This window comes from Schistocerca gregaria, unplaced genomic scaffold, assembly GCF_023897955.1.
Source record: "Schistocerca gregaria isolate iqSchGreg1 unplaced genomic scaffold, iqSchGreg1.2 ptg000437l, whole genome shotgun sequence".
Classification (NCBI taxonomy): domain Eukaryota; kingdom Metazoa; phylum Arthropoda; class Insecta; order Orthoptera; family Acrididae; genus Schistocerca; species Schistocerca gregaria.
In genome coordinates, this window is record NW_026061860.1 from 1,161,051 (window position 1) to 1,172,811 (window position 11,761).

Sequence of the window (11,761 nt, forward strand, 5' to 3'; positions counted from 1 at the left end):
ATGAGCTACGACCTTAAGATTCTGCATGAAAGGAGGACTAGCAGGCGAGTTGCACGGGAGAATGTGAAAAGTGTTCATATGTAGTAAAAACCTGAGAAATCCGTCCGTTTTCGTCATTTGTTATCGAATCGACTTAAAGCCAGGTCATCACATTGGCCGCTCTTCTGTCTGAAACGGTTGTACATATCGTCTGCAAAGCTATGTCGCGTGTTGCGGTATGTGGAGACTCTAAAAGCACCAAAGTAGAACACAGATGAAGTTTCTAAGTTGATGTATTATCCAGTAAGAAGTAGTACATCTCAAGTTCTAGGTATCGATTATTGACTTTTTAGCTGGCTTTGGTGCCTTGGACATGAGCTAGGACCATAAGATTCTGCATGAAACGAGGACTAGCAGCCGAGTTGCACGAGAGAATGTGAAAAGAGTTCATATGTAGTAAAAACCTGAGAAATCCGTCTGTATTCGTCATTTTTAACCGAATCGACTTAAAGCCAGATCGTCACATTGGCCGCTCTTCCCTCTGAAACGGTTGTACTTATCGTCTGAAAGCTATGTCGCGTGCTGCGGTATGCGGAGACACTAAAAGCACCATAGTAGAACACAGATGAATCTTCTAAGATGATGTAATAGCCAGTAAGAAGTAGTGCAATTCAAGTTTTAAGTATCGATTATTGACTTTTTAGCTGGCTTTGGTGCCTTGGACATGAGCTAGGACCTTAAGATTCTGCATGAAAGGAAGACTAGCAGCCGAGTTGCACGGGAGGATGTGAAAAGTGTTCATATGTAGTTATAACCTGAGACATCCGTCCGTTTTCGTCATTTGTTATTGAATCGACTTAAAGCCAGATCGTCACATTGGCCGCTCTTCGCTCTGAAACGGTTGTACCTATCGCCTGCAAAGCTATGTCGCGTGCTGCGTTATGCGGAGACACTAATAGCACCATAGTAGATCACAGATGAAGCTTCAAAGTTGATGTAATAACCAGTAAGAAGTAGTACAATCCAAGTTTTAGGTATCGATTATTGACTTTTTAGCTGGCTTTGGTGCATTGGACGTGAGCTAAGACCTTAAGATTCTGCATGAAAGGAGGTCTAGCAGCCAAGTTGCACGGGAGGATGTGAAAAGTGTTCATATGTAGTAAAAACCTGAGAAATCCGTCCGTTTTCGTCATTTGTTATCGAATCGACTTAAAGCCAGATCGTCACATTGCCCGCTCTTCTCTGTAAAACGGTTGTACTTATCGTCTGCAAAGCTATGTCGCGTGATGCGGTATGTGGAGGCACTAAAAGCACCATAGTAGAACACAGATGAAGCTTCGAAGTTGATGTAATAGCCAGTAAGAAGTAGTACAAGTGAAATTTTAGATATCGATTATTGAATTTTTAGCTGGCTTTGGTGCCTTGGACATGAGCGAGGACCTTAAGATTCTGCATGAAAGGAGGACTAGCAGCCGAGTAGCAAGGAAGAATGTGAAAAGTGTTCATATGTAGTAAAAACCTGAGAAATCCGTCCATTTTCGTCATTTGTTATCGAATCGACTTAAAGCCAGGTCGTCACATTGGCCGATCTTCTGTCTGAAACGGTTGTACATATCGTCTGCAAAGCTATGTCGCGTGTTGCGGTATGTGGAGACTCTAAAAGCACCATAGTAGAACACAGATGACGCTTCTAAGTTGATGTAATAGCCAGTAAGAAGTAGTACATCTCAAGTTCTAGGTATCGATTATTGACGTTTTAGCTGGCTTTGGTGCCTTGGACATGAGCTAGGACCATAAGATTCTGCATGAAACGAGGACTAGCAGCCGAGTTGCACGAGAGATTGTGAAAAGTGTTCATATGTAGTAAAAACCTGAGAAATCCGTCCGTTTTCGTCATTTGTTATCGAATCGACTTAAAGCCAGATCGTCACATTGGCCGCTCTTCTCTCTGAAACGGTTGTACTTATCGTCTGAAAGCTATGTCGCGTGCTGCGGTATGCGGAGACACTAAAAGCACCATAGTAGAACAAAGATGAAGCTTCTAAGATGATGTAATAGCCAGTAAGAAGTAGTACAACTCAAGTTCTAGGTATCGATTATTGACTTTTTAGCTTGCTATGGTGCCTTGGACATGAGCTAGGACCATAAGATTCTGCATGAAAGGAGGACTAGCAGCCGAGTTGCATGGGAGAATGTGAAAAGTGTTCATATGTAGTAAAAACCTGAGAAATCCGTCCGTTTTCTTCATTTGTTATCGAATCGACTTAAAGCCAGATCGTCACATTGGCCACTCTTCTCTCTGAAACGGTTGTACTTGTCGTCTGAAAGCTATGTCGCGTGCTGCAGTATGCGGAGACACTAAAAGCACCATAGTAGAACACAGATGAAGCTTCTAAGTTGATGTAATAGCCAGTAAGAAGTAGTACATCTCAAGTTCTAGGTATCGATTATTGACTTTTTAGCTGGCCTTGGTGCATTGGACGTGAGCTAGGACCTTAAGATTCTGCATGAAAGGAGGACTAGCAGCCGAGTTGCATGGGAGAATGTGAAACGTGTTCATATGTATTAAAAACCTGAGAAATCCGTCCGTTTTCGACATTTGTTATCGAATCGACTTAAGGCCAGATCGTCGCATTGGCCGCTCTTCTCTCTGAAACGGTTGTACTTATCGTCTGAAAGCTATGTCGCGTGCTGCGGTATGCGGAGACACTAAAAGCACCATAGTAGAACACAGATGAAGCTTCTACGATGATGTAATAGCCAGTAAGAATTAGTACAATACCAGTTTTACGTATCGGTTATTGACTTTTTAGCTGGCTTTGGTGCCTTGGACATGAGCTAGGACCTTAAGATTCTGCATGAAAGGAGGACTAGCAGCCGAATTGCACGGGATAATGTGAAAAGTGTTCATATGTAGTAAGAACCTGAGAAATCCGTCCGTTTTCTTCATTTGTTACGGAATCGATTTAAAGCCAGGTCGTCACATTGTCCGCTCTTCTCTCTGAAACGGTTGTACATATCGTCTGCAAAGCTATGTCGCGTGTTGCGGTATGTGGAGACTCTAAAAGCACCATAGTAGATGATGCTTGTAAGTTGATGTAATAGCCAGTAAGAAGTAGTACAACTCGAGTTCTAGGTATCGATTATTGACTTTTTAGCTGGCTTTGGTGCCTTGGACATGAGCTAGCACCATTAGATTCTGCATGAAAGGAGGACTAGCAGCCGAGTTGCACGGGAGAATGTGAAAAGTGTTCATATGTAGTAAAAACCTCAGAAATCCGTCCGTTTTCGTCATTTGTTATCGAATCGACTTAAAGCCAGATCGTCACATTGGCCGCTCTTCTCTCTGAAACGGTTGTACTTATCGTCTGAAAGCTATGTCGCGTGCTGCAGTATGCGGAGACACTAAAAGCACCATAGTAGAACATAGATGAAGCTTCCAAGATGATGTAATAGCCAGTAAGAATTAGTACAATACCAGATTTAGGTATCGATTATTGACTTTTTAGCTTGATTTGGTGCCTTGGACATGAGCTAGGACCTTAAGATTCTGCATGAAAGGATTACTAGCAGCCGAATTGCATTCGAGATTGTGAAAAGTGTTCATATGTAGTAAAAACCTGAGAAATCCGTCTGTATTCGTCATTTGGTATGGAATCGACTTAAAGCCAGATCGTCACATTGGCCACTCTTCTCTCTGAAACGGTTGTAATTATCGTCTGCAAAGCTATGTCGCATGCTGCGGTTTGTGGAGACACTAAAAGCACCATAGTAGAACACAGATGAAGCTTCTACGTTGATGTAATAACCAGTAAGAAGTAGTACAATTCAAGTTTTAAGTATCGATTATTGAATTTTTAGCTGGCTTTGGTGCCTTGGACATGAGCTAGGACCTTAAGATTCTGCATGAAAGGAGGACTAGCAGGCGAGTTGCACGGGAGAATGTGAAAAGTGTTCATATGTAGTAAAAACCTGAGAAATCCGTCCGTTTTCGTCATTTGTTATCGAATCGTCTTAAAGCCAGGTCGTCACATTTGCCGATCTTCTGTCTGAAACGGTTGTACATATCGTCTGCAAAGCTATGTCGCGTGTTGCGGTATGTGGAGACTCTAAAAGCACCATAGTAGAACACAGCTGAAGCTTCTAAGTTGATGTAATAGCCAGTAAGAAGTAGTACATCTCAAGTTCTAGGTATCGATTATTGACTTTTTAGCTGGCTTTGGTGCCTTGGACATGAGCTAGGACCTTAAGATTCTGCATGAAAGGAGGACTAGCAGCCGAATTGCACGGGATAATGTGAAAAGTGTTCATATGTAGTAAGAACCTGAGAAATCCGTCCGTTTTCTTCATTTGTTACGGAATCGATTTAAAGCCAGGTCGTCACATTGTCCGCTCTTCTCTCTGAAACGGTTGTACATATCGTCTGCAAAGCTATGTCGCGTGTTGCGGTATGTGGAGACTCTAAAAGCACCATAGTAGATGATGCTTGTAAGTTGATGTAATAGCCAGTAAGAAGTAGTACAACTCGAGTTCTAGGTATCGATTATTGACTTTTTAGCTGGCTTTGGTGCCTTGGACATGAGCTAGCACCATTAGATTCTGCATGAAAGGAGGACTAGCAGCCGAGTTGCACGGGAGAATGTGAAAAGTGTTCATATGTAGTAAAAACCTCAGAAATCCGTCCGTTTTCGTCATTTGTTATCGAATCGACTTAAAGCCAGATCGTCACATTGGCCGCTCTTCTCTCTGAAACGGTTGTACTTATCGTCTGAAAGCTATGTCGCGTGCTGCAGTATGCGGAGACACTAAAAGCACCATAGTAGAACATAGATGAAGCTTCCAAGATGATGTAATAGCCAGTAAGAATTAGTACAATACCAGATTTAGGTATCGATTATTGACTTTTTAGCTTGATTTGGTGCCTTGGACATGAGCTAGGACCTTAAGATTCTGCATGAAAGGATTACTAGCAGCCGAATTGCATTCGAGATTGTGAAAAGTGTTCATATGTAGTAAAAACCTGAGAAATCCGTCTGTATTCGTCATTTGGTATGGAATCGACTTAAAGCCAGATCGTCACATTGGCCACTCTTCTCTCTGAAACGGTTGTAATTATCGTCTGCAAAGCTATGTCGCATGCTGCGGTTTGTGGAGACACTAAAAGCACCATAGTAGAACACAGATGAAGCTTCTACGTTGATGTAATAACCAGTAAGAAGTAGTACAATTCAAGTTTTAAGTATCGATTATTGAATTTTTAGCTGGCTTTGGTGCCTTGGACATGAGCTAGGACCTTAAGATTCTGCATGAAAGGAGGACTAGCAGGCGAGTTGCACGGGAGAATGTGAAAAGTGTTCATATGTAGTAAAAACCTGAGAAATCCGTCCGTTTTCGTCATTTGTTATCGAATCGTCTTAAAGCCAGGTCGTCACATTTGCCGATCTTCTGTCTGAAACGGTTGTACATATCGTCTGCAAAGCTATGTCGCGTGTTGCGGTATGTGGAGACTCTAAAAGCACCATAGTAGAACACAGCTGAAGCTTCTAAGTTGATGTAATAGCCAGTAAGAAGTAGTACATCTCAAGTTCTAGGTATCGATTATTGACTTTTTAGCTGGCTTTGGTGCCTTGGACATGAGCTAGGACCTTAAGATTCTGCATGAAAGGAGGACTAGCAGCCGAATTGCACGGGATAATGTGAAAAGTGTTCATATGTAGTAAGAACCTGAGAAATCCGTCCGTTTTCTTCATTTGTTACGGAATCGATTTAAAGCCAGGTCGTCACATTGTCCGCTCTTCTCTCTGAAACGGTTGTACATATCGTCTGCAAAGCTATGTCGCGTGTTGCGGTATGTGGAGACTCTAAAAGCACCATAGTAGATGATGCTTGTAAGTTGATGTAATAGCCAGTAAGAAGTAGTACAATTCAAGTTTTAAGTATCAATTATTGACTTTTTAGCTGGCTTTGGTGCCTTGGACATGAGCTAGGACCTTAAGATTCTGCATGAAAGGAAGACTAGCAGCCTAGTTGCACGGGAGGATGTGAAAAGTGTTCATATGTAGTAAAAACCTGAGACATCCGTCCGTTTTCGTCATTTGTTATCGAATCGACTTAAAGCCAGATCGTCACATTGGCCGCTCTTCTCTCTGAAACGGTTGTACTTATCGTCTGAAAGCTATGTCGCGTGCTGCAGTATGCGGAGACACTAAAAGCACCATAGTAGAACATAGATGAAGCTTCCAAGATGATGTAATAGCCAGTAAGAATTAGTACAATACCAGATTTAGGTATCGATTATTGACTTTTTAGCTTGATTTGGTGCCTTGGACATGAGCTAGGACCTTAAGATTCTGCATGAAAGGAGGACTAGCAGCCGAATTGCATTCGAGATTGTGAAAAGTGTTCATATGTAGTAAAAACCTGAGAAATCCGTCTGTATTCGTCATTTGGTATGGAATCGACTTAAAGCCAGATCGTCACATTGGCCACTCTTCTCTCTGAAACGGTTGTAATTATCGTCTGCAAAGCTATGTCGCATGCTGCGGTTTGTGGAGACACTAAAAGCACCATAGTAGAACACAGATGAAGCTTCTACGTTGATGTAATAACCAGTAAGAAGTAGTACAATTCAAGTTTTAAGTATCGATTATTGAATTTTTAGCTGGCTTTGGTGCCTTGGACATGAGCTAGGACCTTAAGATTCTGCATGAAAGGAGGACTAGCAGGCGAGTTGCACGGGAGAATGTGAAAAGTGTTCATATGTAGTAAAAACCTGAGAAATCCGTCCGTTTTCGTCATTTGTTATCGAATCGTCTTAAAGCCAGGTCGTCACATTTGCCGATCTTCTGTCTGAAACGGTTGTACATATCGTCTGCAAAGCTATGTCGCGTGTTGCGGTATGTGGAGACTCTAAAAGCACCATAGTAGAACACAGCTGAAGCTTCTAAGTTGATGTAATAGCCAGTAAGAAGTAGTACATCTCAAGTTCTAGGTATCGATTATTGACTTTTTAGCTGGCTTTGGTGCCTTGGACATGAGCTAGGACCTTAAGATTCTGCATGAAAGGAGGACTAGCAGCCGAATTGCACGGGATAATGTGAAAAGTGTTCATATGTAGTAAGAACCTGAGAAATCCGTCCGTTTTCTTCATTTGTTACGGAATCGATTTAAAGCCAGGTCGTCACATTGTCCGCTCTTCTCTCTGAAACGGTTGTACATATCGTCTGCAAAGCTATGTCGCGTGTTGCGGTATGTGGAGACTCTAAAAGCACCATAGTAGAACACAGCTGAAGCTTCTAAGTTGATGTAATAGCCAGTAAGAAGTAGTACATCTCAAGTTCTAGGTATCGATTATTGACTTTTTAGCTGGCTTTGGTGCCTTGGACATGAGCTAGGACCATAAGATTCTGCATGAAACGAGGACTAGCAGCCGAGTTGCACGAGAGAATGTGAAAAGTGTTCATATGTAGTAAAAACCTGAGAAATCCATCCGTTTTCGTCATTTTTAACCGAATCGACTTAAAGCCAGATCGTCACATTGGCCGCTCTTCCCTCTGAAACGGTTGTACTTATCGTCTGAAAGCTATGTCGCGTGCTGCGGTATGCGGAGACACTAAAAGCACCATAGTAGAACACAGATGAATCTTCTAAGATGATGTAATAGCCAGTAAGAAGTAGTACAATTCAAGTTTTAAGTATCAATTATTGACTTTTTAGCTGGCTTTGGTGCCTTGGACATGAGCTAGGACCTTAAGATTCTGCATGAAAGGAAGACTAGCAGCCGAGTTGCACGGGAGGATGTGAAAAGTGTTCATATGTAGTAAAAACCTGAGACATCCGTCCGTTTTCGTCATTTGTTATTGAATCGACTTAAAGCCAGATCGTCACATTGGCCGCTCTTCGCTCTGAAACGGTTGTACCTATCGCCTGCAAAGCTATGTCGCGTGCTGCGTTATGCGGAGACACTAATAGCACCATAGTAGATCACAGATGAAGCTTCAAAGTTGATGTAATAACCAGTAAGAAGTAGTACAATCCAAGTTTTAGGTATCGATTATTGACTTTTTAGCTGGCTTTGGTGCATTGGACGTGAGCTAAGACCTTAAGATTCTGCATGAAAGGAGGTCTAGCAGCCACGTTGCATGGGAGGATGTGAAAAGTGTTCATATGTAGTAAAAACCTGAGAAATCCGTCCGTTTTCGTCATTTGTTATCGAATCGACTTAAAGCCAGATCGTCACATTGCCCGCTCTTCTCTGTAAAACGGTTGTACTTATCGTCTGCAAAGCTATGTCGCGTGATGCGGTATGTGGAGGCACTAAAAGCACCATAGTAGAACACAGATGAAGCTTCGAAGTTGATGTAATAGCCAGTCAGAAGTAGTACAAGTGAAATTTTAGATATCGATTATTGAATTTTTAGCTGGCTTTGGTGCCTTGGACATGAGCTAGGACCTTAAGATTCTGCATGAAAGGAGGACTAGCAGCCGAGTAGCAAGGAAGAATGTGAAAAGTGTTCATATGTAGTAAAAACCTGAGAAATCCGTCCGTTTTCGTCATTTGTTATCGAATCGACTTAAAGCCAGGTCGTCACATTGACCGATCTTCTGTCTGAAACGGTTGTACATATCGTCTGCAAAGCTATGTCGCGTGTTGCGGTATGTGGAGACTCTAAAAGCACCATAGTAGAACACAGATGACGCTTCTAAATTGATGTAATAGCCAGTAAGAAGTAGTACATCTCAAGTTCTAGGTATCGATTATTGACGTTTTAGCTGGCTTTGGTGCCTTGGACATGAGCTAGGACCATAAGATTCTGCATGAAACGAGGACTAGCAGCCGAGTTGCACGAGAGATTGTGAAAAGTGTTCATATGTAGTAAAAACCTGAGAAATCCGTCCGTTTTCGTCATTTGTTATCGAATCGACTTAAAGCCAGATCGTCACATTGGCCGTTCTTCTCTCTGAAACGGTTGTACTTATCGTCTGAAAGCTATGTCGCGTGCTGCGGTATGCGGAGACACTAAAAGCACCATAGTAGAACAAAGATGAAGCTTCTAAGATGATGTAATAGCCAGTAAGAAGTAGTACAACTCAAGTTCTAGGTATCGATTATTGACTTTTTAGCTTGCTTTGGTGCCTTGGACATGAGCTAGGACCATAAGATTCTGCATGAAAGGAGGACTAGCAGCCGAGTTGCATGGGAGAATGTGAAAAGTGTTCATATGTAGTAAAAACCTGAGAAATCCGTCCGTATTCTTCATTTGTTATCGAATCGACTTAAAGCCAGATCGTCACATTGGCCACTCTTCTCTCCGAAACGGTTGTACTTGTCGTCTGAAAGCTATGTCGCGTGCTGCAGTATGCGGAGACACTAAAAGCACCATAGTAGAACACAGATGAAGCTTCTAAGTTGATGTAATAGCCAGTAAGAAGTAGTACATCTCAAGTTCTAGGTATCGATTATTGACTTTTTAGCTGGCCTTGGTGCATTGGACGTGAGCTAGGACCTTAAGATTCTGCATGAAAGGAGGACTAGCTGCCGAGTTGCATGGGAGAATGTGAAACGTGTTCATATGTATTAAAAACCTGAGAAATCCGTCCGTATTCGTCATTTGTTATCGAATCGACTTAAGGCCAGATCGTCGCATTGGCCGCTCTTCTCTCTGAAACGGTTGTACTTATCGTCTGAAAGCTATGTCGCGTGCTGCGGTATGCGGAGACACTAAAAGCACCATAGTAGAACACAGATGAAGCTTCTACGATGATGTAATAGCCAGTAAGAATTAGTACAATACCAGTTTTACGTATCGGTTATTGACTTTTTAGCTGGCTTTGGTGCCTTGGACATGAGCTAGGACCTTAAGATTCTGCATGAAAGGAGGACTAGCAGGCGAGTTGCACGGGAGAATGTGAAAAGTGTTCATATGTAGTAAAAACCTGAGAAATCCGTCCGTTTTCGTCATTTGTTATCGAATCGTCTTAAAGCCAGGTCGTCACATTTGCCGATCTTCTGTCTGAAACGGTTGTACATATCGTCTGCAAAGCTATGTCGCGTGTTGCGGTATGTGGAGACTCTAAAAGCACCATAGTAGAACACAGCTGAAGCTTCTAAGTTGATGTAATAGCCAGTAAGAAGTAGTACATCTCAAGTTCTAGGTATCGATTATTGACTTTTTAGCTGGCTTTGGTGCCTTGGACATGAGCTAGGACCATAAGATTCTGCATGAAACGAGGACTAGCAGCCGAGTTGCACGAGAGAATGTGAAAAGTGTTCATATGTAGTAAAAACCTGAGAAATCCATCCGTTTTCGTCATTTGTTATCGAATCGACTTAAAGCCAGATCGTCACATTGGCCGCTCTTCTCTCTGAAACGGTTGTACTTATCGTCTGAAAGCTATGTCGCGTGTTGCGGTATGTGGAGACTCTAAAAGCACCAAAGTAGAACACAGATGAAGCTTCTAAGTTGATGTAATATCCAGTAAGAAGTAGTACATCTCAAGTTCTAGGTATCGATTATTGACTTTTTAGCTGGCTTTGGTGCCTTGGACATGAGCTAGGACCATAAGATTCTGCATGAAACGAGGACTAGCAGCCGAGTTGCACGAGAGAATGTGAAAAGAGTTCATATGTAGTAAAAACCTGAGAAATCCGTCTGTATTCGTCATTTTTAACCGAATCGACTTAAAGCCAGATCGTCACATTGGCCGCTCTTCCCTCTGAAACGGTTGTACTTATCGTCTGAAAGCTATGTCGCGTGCTGCGGTATGCGGAGACACTAAAAGCACCATAGTAGAACACAGATGAATCTTCTAAGATGATGTAATAGCCAGTAAGAAGTAGTACAATTCAAGTTTTTAGTATCAATTATTGACTTTTTAGCTGGCTTTGGTGCATTGGACATGAGCTAGGACCTTAAGATTCTGCATGAAAGGAAGACTAGCAGCCGAGTTGCACGGGAGGATGTGAAAAGTGTTCATATGTAGTAAAAACCTGAGACATCCGTCCGTTTTCGTCATTTGTTATTGAATCGACTTAAAGCCAGATCGTCACATTGGCCGCTCTTCGCTCTGAAACGGTTGTACCTATCGCCTGCAAAGCTATGTCGCGTGCTGCGGTATGTGGAGACTCTAAAAGCACCATAGTAGAACACAGCTGAAGCTTCTAAGTTGATGTAATAGCCAGTAAGAAGTAGTACATCTCAAGTTCTAGGTATCGATTATTGACTTTTTAGCTGGCTTTGGTGCCTTGGACATGAGCTAGGACCATAAGATTCTGCATGAAACGAGGACTAGCAGCCGAGTTGCACGAGAGAATGTGAAAAGTGTTCATATGTAGTAAAAACCTGAGAAATCCATCCGTTTTCGTCATTTGTTATCGAATCGACTTAAAGCCAGATCGTCACATTGGCCGCTCTTCTCTCTGAAACGGTTGTACTTATCGTCTGAAAGCTATGTCGCGTGTTGCGGTATGTGGAGACTCTAAAAGCACCAAAGTAGAACACAGATGAAGCTTCTAAGTTGATGTAATATCCAGTAAGAAGTAGTACATCTCAAGTTCTAGGTATCGATTATTGACTTTTTAGCTGGCTTTGGTGCCTTGGACATGAGCTAGGACCATAAGATTCTGCATGAAACGAGGACTAGCAGCCGAGTTGCACGAGAGAATGTGAAAAGAGTTCATATGTAGTAAAAACCTGAGAAATCCGTCCGTTTTCGTCATTTGTTATCGAATCGACTTAAAGCCAGATCGTCACATTGCCCGCTCTTCTCTGTAAAACGGTTG